Raw genomic sequence first — 11,067 nt, 5'->3', positions numbered from 1 at the left:
AGGTGGATGATCCACTTCGGTTTATTGGGAGAATTTCTAAAAGTGTGGCTCCTTTATAAATGAGGCTGCATACAGAACATGAGAGCAATCCATTCTTGGAATCTCCAATACGTCAGATTGAAAGAAGATTTCGAAGCAGTTAAGAGGTGTGCTACTAGATCTGTCACCAGAAGGTTCAGCAACATGCGAATGTTGCGGAGATGCTTTGTGGAGTCAAATGAGAATCCCTGGAGGGAAGACGACGTTCTTCTCGCGAAACTCAATTGAGAAAATTTAAAAACTAAACTCCTCTCGAACAGGCCATGAAGGCCCAACGGTACCGACCAGCCGCCGTGTCATCCTCACCCCATAAGCGTCACTGGATGCAGATATGGAGGGGCATGTGGTCACTACACCGCTCTTCCAGCCCGATGTCAGTTTCCGAGATCGGAGTCGCTACTTCTCAATCAAGTAGCTCCTCAGTTTGCCTCATAAGGGCTGAGTGTACCCAGCTTGTCAACAGCGCTCGGCAGACCGCATGGTCACCCATCCAAGTACTAACCCAGCCCGAGAGCGCTTAACTTCGGTGATCTTTCGGGAACCGGTGTTACCACTGCGGTAAGGCCGTTGGCTGAGAAAATTAGAGAACTGAAATTTGAAGCTGACTGCAAAACAATGCTTCTGTCGCCGAGATACATTCCCGTAAGAACAACAGAGATCAAGTAAGAGAAGCTAGGACTCGTACAGAGGCATATAGACAGTCGTTTCCCTTGCTATATATGCAGGTGGAACAAAAAAAGAAATGACCTGTACTGGTAAAAGGTGTCCTCCATCATACACCGTACCGTGGCTTGCGGAGTAGGTATGTAGATGTGGATGTATATTATGTAAATAAAATGTTAACGAATGAGAGTAACTCCAGTATATGAAATAAGCGATTGTACAACTGTTCTGTGTGAAGCACTCTTTCGTTTGTGGTAAAAGTGTAGACAGTGGCAAAAAAATCAAAAGGCGCCACACATTGGAAGTGATGTGTTAAACAACGTGTTTCAGAACCACAATAATATAGAGACTGAAGAATGAACATATCAAGCCAATGTTAACAACAGATACGACATTGGCACAGTGCATAATCAAGAAGCTACTAGAATGGTATAGTCATTTACAGAATACCTCGGATAGTTTAAGCATGGAGCCCTCTGGGAAGATGGAAATCGGATAGAATCAGGAAAGACTAGACTGCAGGAACTGTGCAGCCCATACAAGAAGAACGGTAATGAGACATGGAATTTGGGTGTTAGTAGATCGCCAAAGATATTGTAAAACAAGGGCTGCAATATTATTTGGCACATGTCAAACTGGAGTTTACGTTCGGTCAAGCAAGTGCAGTCTAAGATAAATCGGGTGATCCAAAAACGCAAAAAGAGTTTTACCAGTGACATTAAATCGTTTTCACGGATTTACAGTCTGTACGTAGAAATCTCTAATTACGAAAAAAATTTAATACCGCTACTTTTTCTGCTGCACAAGGGTGTTTAGCGATTTTGGGAGATTTCGGTCGGGATGTAAACGTGTTTCTGGCTTGTACTAATATAAAATAATGCGTATTTATCGTTGACCATGTTCTGTGCTCGCTTTTCCCATTAGTCACAGTGTAACATGCAATCGTGAATTGTAAAGATCATACATTCACTCGCATGTGAAGCTATTTCTGGAGTCCGAATAATTACTCTTGAGCAATATGGGTTGTTTCCTCAAGCATCTATTACGCCACGCAACTGACTCCATTCGTTCGGAGATTCAGAAAATAACAGATAGAAAGGCTGAGGCTGTTAGTGTCACCTACAAAACAGAATTTCTACGTGCCGAATGTCCAATCGGCTACACGAATTAAGTGAAGACGTGTTAGCAAACAGAAATCAGTATGTCGTTCATAAAGGGAAGGCATCACCATAATCGAAAATAGAGTGCGGAGTGCTTCGAGATAGTCAGCTAGGACAGTTACTGCTTACGATTTGCGTTAATTAACGTGAAAATAACGCCTATACTTCTGTAAGTCTTCAAATACGACACAGCAGTGTTCAGAAATACTACACCATTATAGAGTTGTTAAGAAATACAGAAGGATTTGAAGGTAATAAACATATGATGGAAAAAATCATAGCTGACTCCGAAAACAAATAAATGTAATATCATGCATATAAATAGAAAGATGCAAGATTTAATTACGCGATCGGTGATGCCACTGCTCACTTAAATCAACAGCGACTGCCAAGGATCTAGGTGAATCTACCTGAAATTGCTTATGTTCTAATAACCACTAACATCCTGTATTGGGGATGGCAGATTCTAAACTCAGATCTATTCGAAGAATTCGGGCACGAAAGAGGCCGTTACAAAACTCTCATTTGACTAATAACTGATAACTGTTCGACGGTCTGGGGCACTTCGATAAATTAACCGAGGAGATAGAGAAAATCGTAGAAAAACGTATAAATCACAGAATTTCTCCAATAAACAGAGGGGTGCTGACTATATTAATTTTCGTATACCATACGTGAATGAATTAGGAAGGAGAATAAATGAATCTAATCCACAATCACGATACGGCTCTGGTACTGATGTTGCATTACACAAGTAATTCCTTATGTTGGCGACGATGAGACCGCTGTGAAAGCTGTATTCGAAAGTAATAGATGGATCATGTTTATAAGAAAAAATCCACAAACATCTACAGAACTCGTTACAAATATTACGTTCGGCAGATTAAAACTGGGGACCATTCTAACAAAACTCAACAAACGGCATATACAAAATTTTAAAGAGGAGATTTTTCTAGTTGCATTCAATATCGTTTCTTCTAAACATTTCAAAAATATAGAACTGGTCACTCATCTACATCGGGATAGATTAATCAATGAGTGAAGATCATAATTAACGGCCTCTGTCGAGGAGAAATACAATTAAAAATTACAATTTTATGCGAAACTCGACGTATCTACGTTTTCTCACATGCGTTTTGTTTATATTATTAAGACAGGTGTTGTAAATATATACTCTAAGCACTTAAATTAAATGGGCTCTTGAGCATATCGCATTTGTAGATAATATCAGAATAAGACGTTAGCACTGCTCAGTAAATTTACATTTGGCTTGTAAGTTAACACGTGAACAGAAGTTTCCACACTAACAAAATCTGTTTCCATTGTTCTAAACCTGTAATGAAACTCACAGTGACACATTTAAAGAACAGGTAAATCAGTAGTATATATTTCAATACAATGTTTAGATTTAATGCTATGTGAAGTGCAAGGTTCTTCATAATACAGAAGTTTGTCTTCTGTCGCTTTAACATTCCCTTCTACAAGTTTTGAATGAAACTCTTTACTTTCCTGTGACTCATGTTCAAAACAAGACATCAAATTCTTCACATCATCAGCTTCATTTTTTTTACGTGGTTCACTGATGGGAGATGAGGTGCTCCAAACATTACTGAAGCACTTCTCTTTTCAGGTTTCAGCACTTCAACGTCTGTTGGTGATTCCATGTTTTTGGGTCGTTTTATGTAATTCAGTAATCCTTCCCCGGATATCATAAAAGGTAATTTGGTTTTCATTACAATTTTGGAGACTGATATGACACTGTAAGTATATCAGTCTGTACCCCAGACTTTTCCTAAATGTTATAATATTTTGAGGGCAGAGTGATTGTTTCTTGTTTTCTTAGTTGTTTTACAGTAAGGCCAAAAGCCCTGTTAGGAAGCAAAAAGCTAACCAAAAACCCACGTACTGAGAAATAATATTGTGTTCGTTTAAATACCTTTGAGCCCTTAGTATTACTCACAAGCATTGCCACCATTACGTAAATATTGTTTTGGAAGCCACAAGAAACAGAAAATAATTTGAGGCCAAAATTTTATGCACCTACTTCCATTACATCTTGCTCTAAAAATTTAAATAGTTTCTCACAAAAGATGCAATGTCATTTGCTCCCGTTCCAAAATCAGTCTCAAGATATGTGTAGTTAAATACTTAGTGTGCTTTCTTTTATGAATATTTTAAGATCATATAGATGTACAACAAGACCTGTGTGGAGTAAAATGCTTCCCCAGTAGATAGTAAGTGTAAGGGTTGATTCTGCCTGTAATGAAAACAATCTCTCACAGTACTGTTTTTACTTTCTTTAAAATTGTGAACGATCTTTTTGCCCTTATTTTGTGCAGTCTATAATCTATTATTATACAGGGTGATTCAAAAAGAATACCACAACTTTAAAAATGTGTATTTAATGAAAGAAACATAATATAACCTTCTGTTATACATCGAGCAATATCAACCCGATACTCCAACTCGTTCCACACTCTCTGTAGCATATCAGGCGTAACAGTTTGGATAGCTGCTGTTATTTATCGTTTCAAATCATCAATGGTGGCTGGGAGAGGTGGCCGAAACACCATATCCTTAACATACCCCCATAAGAAAAAATCGCAGGGGGTAAGATCAGGGCTTCTTGGAGGCCAGTGATGAAGTGTTCTGTCACGGGCTGCCTGGCGGCCGATCCATCGCCTCGGGTAGTTGACGTTCAGGTAGTTACAGACAGATAAGTGCCAATGTGGTGGCGCTCCATCCTGCTGATATATGAATTGTTGTGCTTCTTGTTCGAGCTGAGGGAACAGCCTATTCTCTAACATCTCCAGATACTGTAGTCCAGTTACAGTAGCACCTTCGAAGAAAAAGAGACCAAAAACTTTATTGGCTGAAATGGCACAGAAAACGATCACCTTAGGCGAGTCACGTTCATACTGAGTTGTTTCCCGCGGATTCTCAGTGCTCCATATACAGACATTGTGACGGTTGACTTTCCCATTAGTGTGGAAAGTTGCTTCATCACTAAACATAATCTTTGAAACGAAAGATTCATCTGTTTATACCAACGTTTAATTCATCACCTATCAGGTGCACGCTGAACAACTGTCGTCGATTCACTTCTGCCGTACTCAATAACACAAAAAGCTTTCTGTTGAGCGGTCGCCATCTTAGCATCAGCTGACGCTGACGCCTAGTCAACAGCGCCTCAAGCGAACAAATGTACAACTAAATGAAACTTTATAGCTCCCTTAATTCGCCGACAGATAGTGCTTAGCTCTGCCTTTTGTCGTTGCAGAGTTTTTAATTCCTAAAGTTGTTGTATTCTTTTTGACTCACCCTGTATTATTTTTTAATTCCAAATATTAAGCTGACTTTAACTGTGCAACAAAAAGCGCACAATTTGAACAACTATCAGTATAAGGATTTCCAATTCCCAGGTTGAAAAATTTGTAGATCACTGTTTTAATACTTTCGAAGCGTTCCAACAATTCTTGCCTGACTCTATAGGTATTGTATCAGTCATGCAGTTTTTGAAGGTTTAACTCTGGCGGAATATGTGACGCTTAACTTTATTTCTAGAAAAATGAGTAGATCCGTATTTATAATTAAGCATATCTTTATTAATGATCTGCAACTGCTCTTTGTCCCTTTTCTCCAGCCTGCGAGCTCTTCCACCCCAATTCTCCTTAGGTAGTACACCCTCCTGCTTACGTCTTTTGGCAATACACCTGACTTTGCCTCCAGACTTCTGGAAAAAAATTCATACGGAATAAATATAGCCTGCTCAGACAGTTATTTTCATTCTACAAACTTTTTCTTTAGGTTATAAGTAAAATCAGACTTTCCTGTCACTTTTATGAATGCTCAGACACATACGGCAATCTCTTGGCCTTGTTCGTCTCTTATACAGTATGGGACTGACATGGATCTTTGTATACTTTTAGTATCTTCCTTCCCTCTGCGACTTTTAGGCACGTTGACTCTCATGAATCGTAGGTAGAAATAATCCTGTTCAAATTTTGTATCATTCATATGCAGGCTCTCTCAAAAATGAATAACATCATTGCAACAAAAAAATTCTGCTTTCGATGTCGTTTCCTTTCTTGTTTCAATATCGTTACAGTCTGTATTCATATCTTCATCTGAGGGTACAACTGTACACATTTCACCCTTTTGACTTTGTCTTCCACTTTTCACCTCCTGGACTGTTTCATGTTAATCTGAATCTCCTTACATCTTAACTATGCTGTAACAACAGGAACGTTCTATAGCAGCTACTAATATTATAGTGAAACGGTGGCTGGACGTGAAAGAGAATTACGCTGGACAATATGATTGTTGTCTAACGGGCGCTCATAAAACTTTTAGTTTATCTTGTAGTATGTTGTTTGATTGCTCAACAGTAAACACATGTAAGTACAAACGCTTCTAAGCTTAACTTCAAACTTTTACGTTCCATGTTTCAACCACGCATTATAAAAGAAGGATTTGTTGAGTTCTGTGGAATCTTGAAAGCGAAGACTAGGTCACTCTCGATTCTCCTTTAGGGATTAATTAACATAGCATGCAGTTCATAGTGCGCTGATTTCTGATAGATGTGTTCCGACTTTAATTGTGTGTGTGTGTGTGTATGTGTGTGTGTGTGTACGGCCGAAGCATGCTGCCATTTCCGAATTCCGACAAGCCTAAGAACATCAAAGACACAGTCTTCGGCGGCAGTGCACAAGGGAGAAGGCAGCAAGCAGCAATCGTTACACATAAAAACCATGTGAACATTACTCGCCAAAAGTAGATGCACACGACATCAGGCAGCATTTCTTATAGATACTGTGCTATAATTGCAATTTTCTTCTGATATTTGTGAACTGTACATCTATTGCATATATGAAGTCGATAACTGACTTGTTCGTGCAGGCTGTAATGTCTTTGGTGTGACACACAGCCTAAATTTAGATATTATTTTAGTTGCATTCCTTAATTTTTCTATTAATTTGCAGATTTAGTACATATCGTGTGCACTAAGTTCATTTACTATTGAGAACATCTCTGAACGATTCTAATACACCATTCCAGTTATTGGATTTCACAACACGCCTAAGCCAACTGCCATTTATGGGAGGCCAGATTGGCATGAAGTTGATAACGACGTAAAAAACTGTAACAAGTGCAGAATACGTGCATGAAGTCGCGCATTAAGTCACGAGGAACCACCAAACAACATATTAAAAGTTCGACAGCATGAAACGTCACTAGCGTTCACAGTGAAATCTAGAGATTATTACCACCTTAGTTACCGCGAATTACAGTCCAAAAGTTCTAAGACGTTAACAAGCGAGGACCTGGCACCACAGTTATCGTGAATAATACTCAACAGGTTTGAAGAAGTTAACAAGGGAGGAGCTGGCGGTAGTAAGGTGCGAGGCCATCAAAGAATATAGGACGTCAGCCAGAAATGGTAAATGAATTTTATTTACGGAACTTTGCAGACTGTTATTACAAATTTTTAATACGAAAGAATATGACAAACTCAGATGAATGCAGTAATTTACAATATTAAAAAAAATTGGTGTTTCAGATCTGACGAATGTTAGTATGAGGTTTCAAATCGTAACTTGCCTAGAGCTCCATTTGACTCAGGTGGTTCTGTCTCAAAATGAATTCAACAAAGCACAGTATCAATTAAGGTACTATTAGAACAGACGCAGAAACATTTCATCATCAAGTGTTTCTGAATAATACATGAATCATTAATAAACATTTGATTAACGCATCAGTTAACACCTATAAACACACAGCATCACAACAGTCAATGAGCAACAATAAAATCAACGTGAAGTATAACCTTTACATGAATCAGAGGAAGCTTGTTTGAACTCTCTTGAATAGGTAGCGGTTGCATCCTTAAAGGGCCCGAGATGGGTAACAAAAAGCCAAAAAAAGCCAACTAAAAGAGCTTTAACAACGTTTATAGCATAGATTTAACTAATGATGACTCAGGCTAGTTCGATAAAACAGCTTGTAAATAAAACTGGAACCACAACTCCCACACGGCTTAAACTAAAGCAGTAGGGTTCAATGCCGATAGACAGGAAGTAGACGACCTGCCCTGAATTTCTGAAAACATAAACAATTTTGGCAATGTAAGCTAGTCAATCTGAAACCAGAAAATCCACTAAATATAGTTGGGATTCACTCAAACCTAATGCATTATAACACTTTAAAGAACTCTACAACGTAATGGACAGCGTAACTATTCATACGGTCTACACACCAATGTGCTCCCAAAGTAAGTCGAACAAACGATGTTGACTACGGCTCACTGACCTCACTTTGTCTGTGAATTCTGTATTCACAAATACCAAACACGTTTCCAAGACCGTCTTGACAAAATCCAATCGATGCGGCTTACGAGCATTTAAGTTGGTAGAATAACGAATCACACACCTGGCAGAAGCCATAGTCAACTTCGGCAAATGCTCGTAATTTTCACGTGCCACACAGCTGTTAGCACTTGCCCTTGGATTGCTATTCTGCAATAACCTGTGGTAAAGGACCCACAGCGAGCTCATACGCAATGCCGTTAATCCACCACAGAGGACAGTTTAGAGTGAGCATGCCCAATGGCGGGACGCAATTGATTAACTACACAGCCAATGAAACTATACCCTGCTTTCGAGTTCATATCGGAGCACTGCAGGGTCAGTCTTCCTCCGCTAAAAGTCAAACTTGGGTAAGATGGGGGAATAATCACCCTGGGAGCCTTCCTCCCCCGCCCCCCTTTGTAACTAAGCTCTGCCGGCCTCAGAATCCTTGACCGGACTAAGATGACCATATGAAACGTACTGGTAGCCAAGTTTTCAACTAGGGAAACTTTAATATCTGACACGATCCAACAAAATGTGTCAATAGCTTCGTATAAATTTTCTGTGGCCCCTTGTTCGAGGCCCAAGGTATTTCAACGAAAACGAGATTACCAATCCTTAACGACGTAAGGCACCTAAAGTCGTTATACATTCGGATCTCCTGCCTGTGTGCATGATGTTGTTAATCGCCTTGCTCCCATTTATTTTAATTGCCTCAAAATAAGTTTCCTCGTGGAGGAGGTCATTGAAAGACCAAAGGTTGGATGTCGGGGAGTTAAACGGGTACTCAAAAATTGATTTTGCATGGGTGGACTTATGCGCCTCATACACAGCCGAATCGAAATCAAAATTAAGCCAATTGATGGATTCATCCTAGTTACTCTGAGACTGGATATGATAAATAATTAGCGCTGACCTAAGGTTCCGAATAAAGCGTTCAGCAATTGATGGTTAAGGAGAGAATGAGACGGTGGTGATATGTGATATGGCGCTATAGAAACAGAATTACCTAAACATTTTAGAAGTGAAAACAGTCGCTAAATCACCAAATAATATCTTGCAGGGAGCAAAGTAAGAAGATATTTGACCAAAATGTGGACTTACCATACGCCTACTCATATTCCAGTGTGAGACGAGCCTCACAAACTAGGTGAAAACATCCACGACAGCAAAATTATACTTAATGATACTCTTAGTGTATTGAAGCGCACTCTCCGTCTTCAGGCCACGAGTGACCTACCGGGACCATCCGACCGCAGTGTCATCCTTGGTGGAGGATGCGGATAGGAGGAGCGTGCGGTCAGCACACCGCTCTCCCGGTCGTAAGTAGGTATTCTTGACCGAAGCCGCTACTATTCGGTCGAGTAGCTCCTCAATTATCATTACGAGGCTGAGTGCACCCCGAAAAATGGCAACAGCGCATGGCGGCCTGGATGGTGACCCATCCCAGTGCCGGCCACGCCCGACAGCGCTCAAATTCGGTGATCTCACGGGAACCTGCGTATGCAATGCAGCAAGGCCGTTGTAGTATATTGAAGCGGCACTAAATAATCCACAAACAGTTCTGCAGTCAGCCACTTTTTCCAGACTAGAGACCAACAAACCATGACAAGAACTGAGATTGGCTTGGCAGAGTGATTGTCCTGGCATTCCTTGAATAACTTTCTGACGTCTGAATTAAAGTAAGAAGGAAAGCAATGGACATTCTGGTCTAAATAGCTGATTTCAACACTTTTTGGTGGCAGCGTTGCAGGAATTGCACTGATATAAGCACATTCAAGTTTCAGAATTCCAGGAACTGCACATCTGTTATGCTCAGGCAGTCGTCTATGTTATATCAGAGGTCACTGACCTCCTCTCTTTTCCTCTCCCCTCCACTCTCCTCCCCTCCTCGTCAACGTCATCATGATCTCAACCAATCGCCGGGCAACTCCACTGCTTCCAGACAATTTGCTCCCCACCCCAGCTCTGTGCTCTGTAGTAAGAGGACCATAATGAATTTGATAAATTGGCCATAAAAAATGGTAGAACAGTTAAATTGGTGGGATAGGTCAAAATGCACATGTGCCTGTCTGATGTGTAAATGTGTCCATTATTATAGAAGAAGATGTTGTAGCGAAGGGATTATTGATGAGCATCTCATGCCGCATGTACGTTGCACGCAGTTCACACGGTCGTCGCCCGCACTTAACATGTCGTCACAAGCAGTTTATGCCGATGAGCATCTGAATACTTTGTAAATGCATCCATTCTTGTAGAAAAAGACTCATGCAACGCAGATGTAACTGCAAATTTAAAATAATTATCATCCAGACATTTACAGTAGGTCTTCATTTTTCTGCACTTGCAATTTCTTATAATAAATTAATTGCAGCTTCTTCTTTTTGAGTTATTGCATGAGTCTAATCATTTGTACTCTGTAATGAAGGGATCAGGTTCTTTTGCCAATAGTAACAATGATGTAAGAAAATAAATATTGGTTTATTAACTATAAAATCTCTTATGAGCAGTCATTTTCAACATTTTTCTCTTTCTATTTTAAAACATGTCTTACACAGACACAGACACGCACACACATACAAGGGTTGCCCAGAAAGTAATGCACCACGTCTTTTTTCTCAGCTGGAAACAATGCTACGAATGCGAAACTTTACGAATGTATTATTTGAAGTCTCCTGAGTGAGCGCGCAGAGTTTCCATCACTTCCAACAGATAGCGTAACTGCAAGACAGTTTCAAAATGGCGTCTGTAAGTGATGTAGGTTACAAGCAAAGTGCCGTAATCGAATTTCTTACTGCAGACAAAGAAACTGTGGAGAATATTATCAAACGCTTGAAAGTCTACGGAGCATCTGCTGT

At 40.0% G+C, this 11,067-nt stretch overlaps 1 pseudogene; it reads right to left on the bottom strand.

Annotated features, from left to right (window-relative positions):
- Positions 1 to 493: 493 nt before the first annotated feature.
- LOC126185834 (5S ribosomal RNA) lies at positions 494 to 611 on the bottom strand (annotated as a pseudogene).
- Between the last annotated feature and the right edge of the window lie 10,456 nt (positions 612 to 11,067).

Source organism: Schistocerca cancellata, chromosome 4 (assembly GCF_023864275.1).
Source record: "Schistocerca cancellata isolate TAMUIC-IGC-003103 chromosome 4, iqSchCanc2.1, whole genome shotgun sequence".
Classification (NCBI taxonomy): Eukaryota; Metazoa; Arthropoda; class Insecta; order Orthoptera; family Acrididae; genus Schistocerca; species Schistocerca cancellata.
Note: the sequence above shows the minus strand (reverse complement) of the source record. Positions and strands in the feature narration are given on the sequence as shown.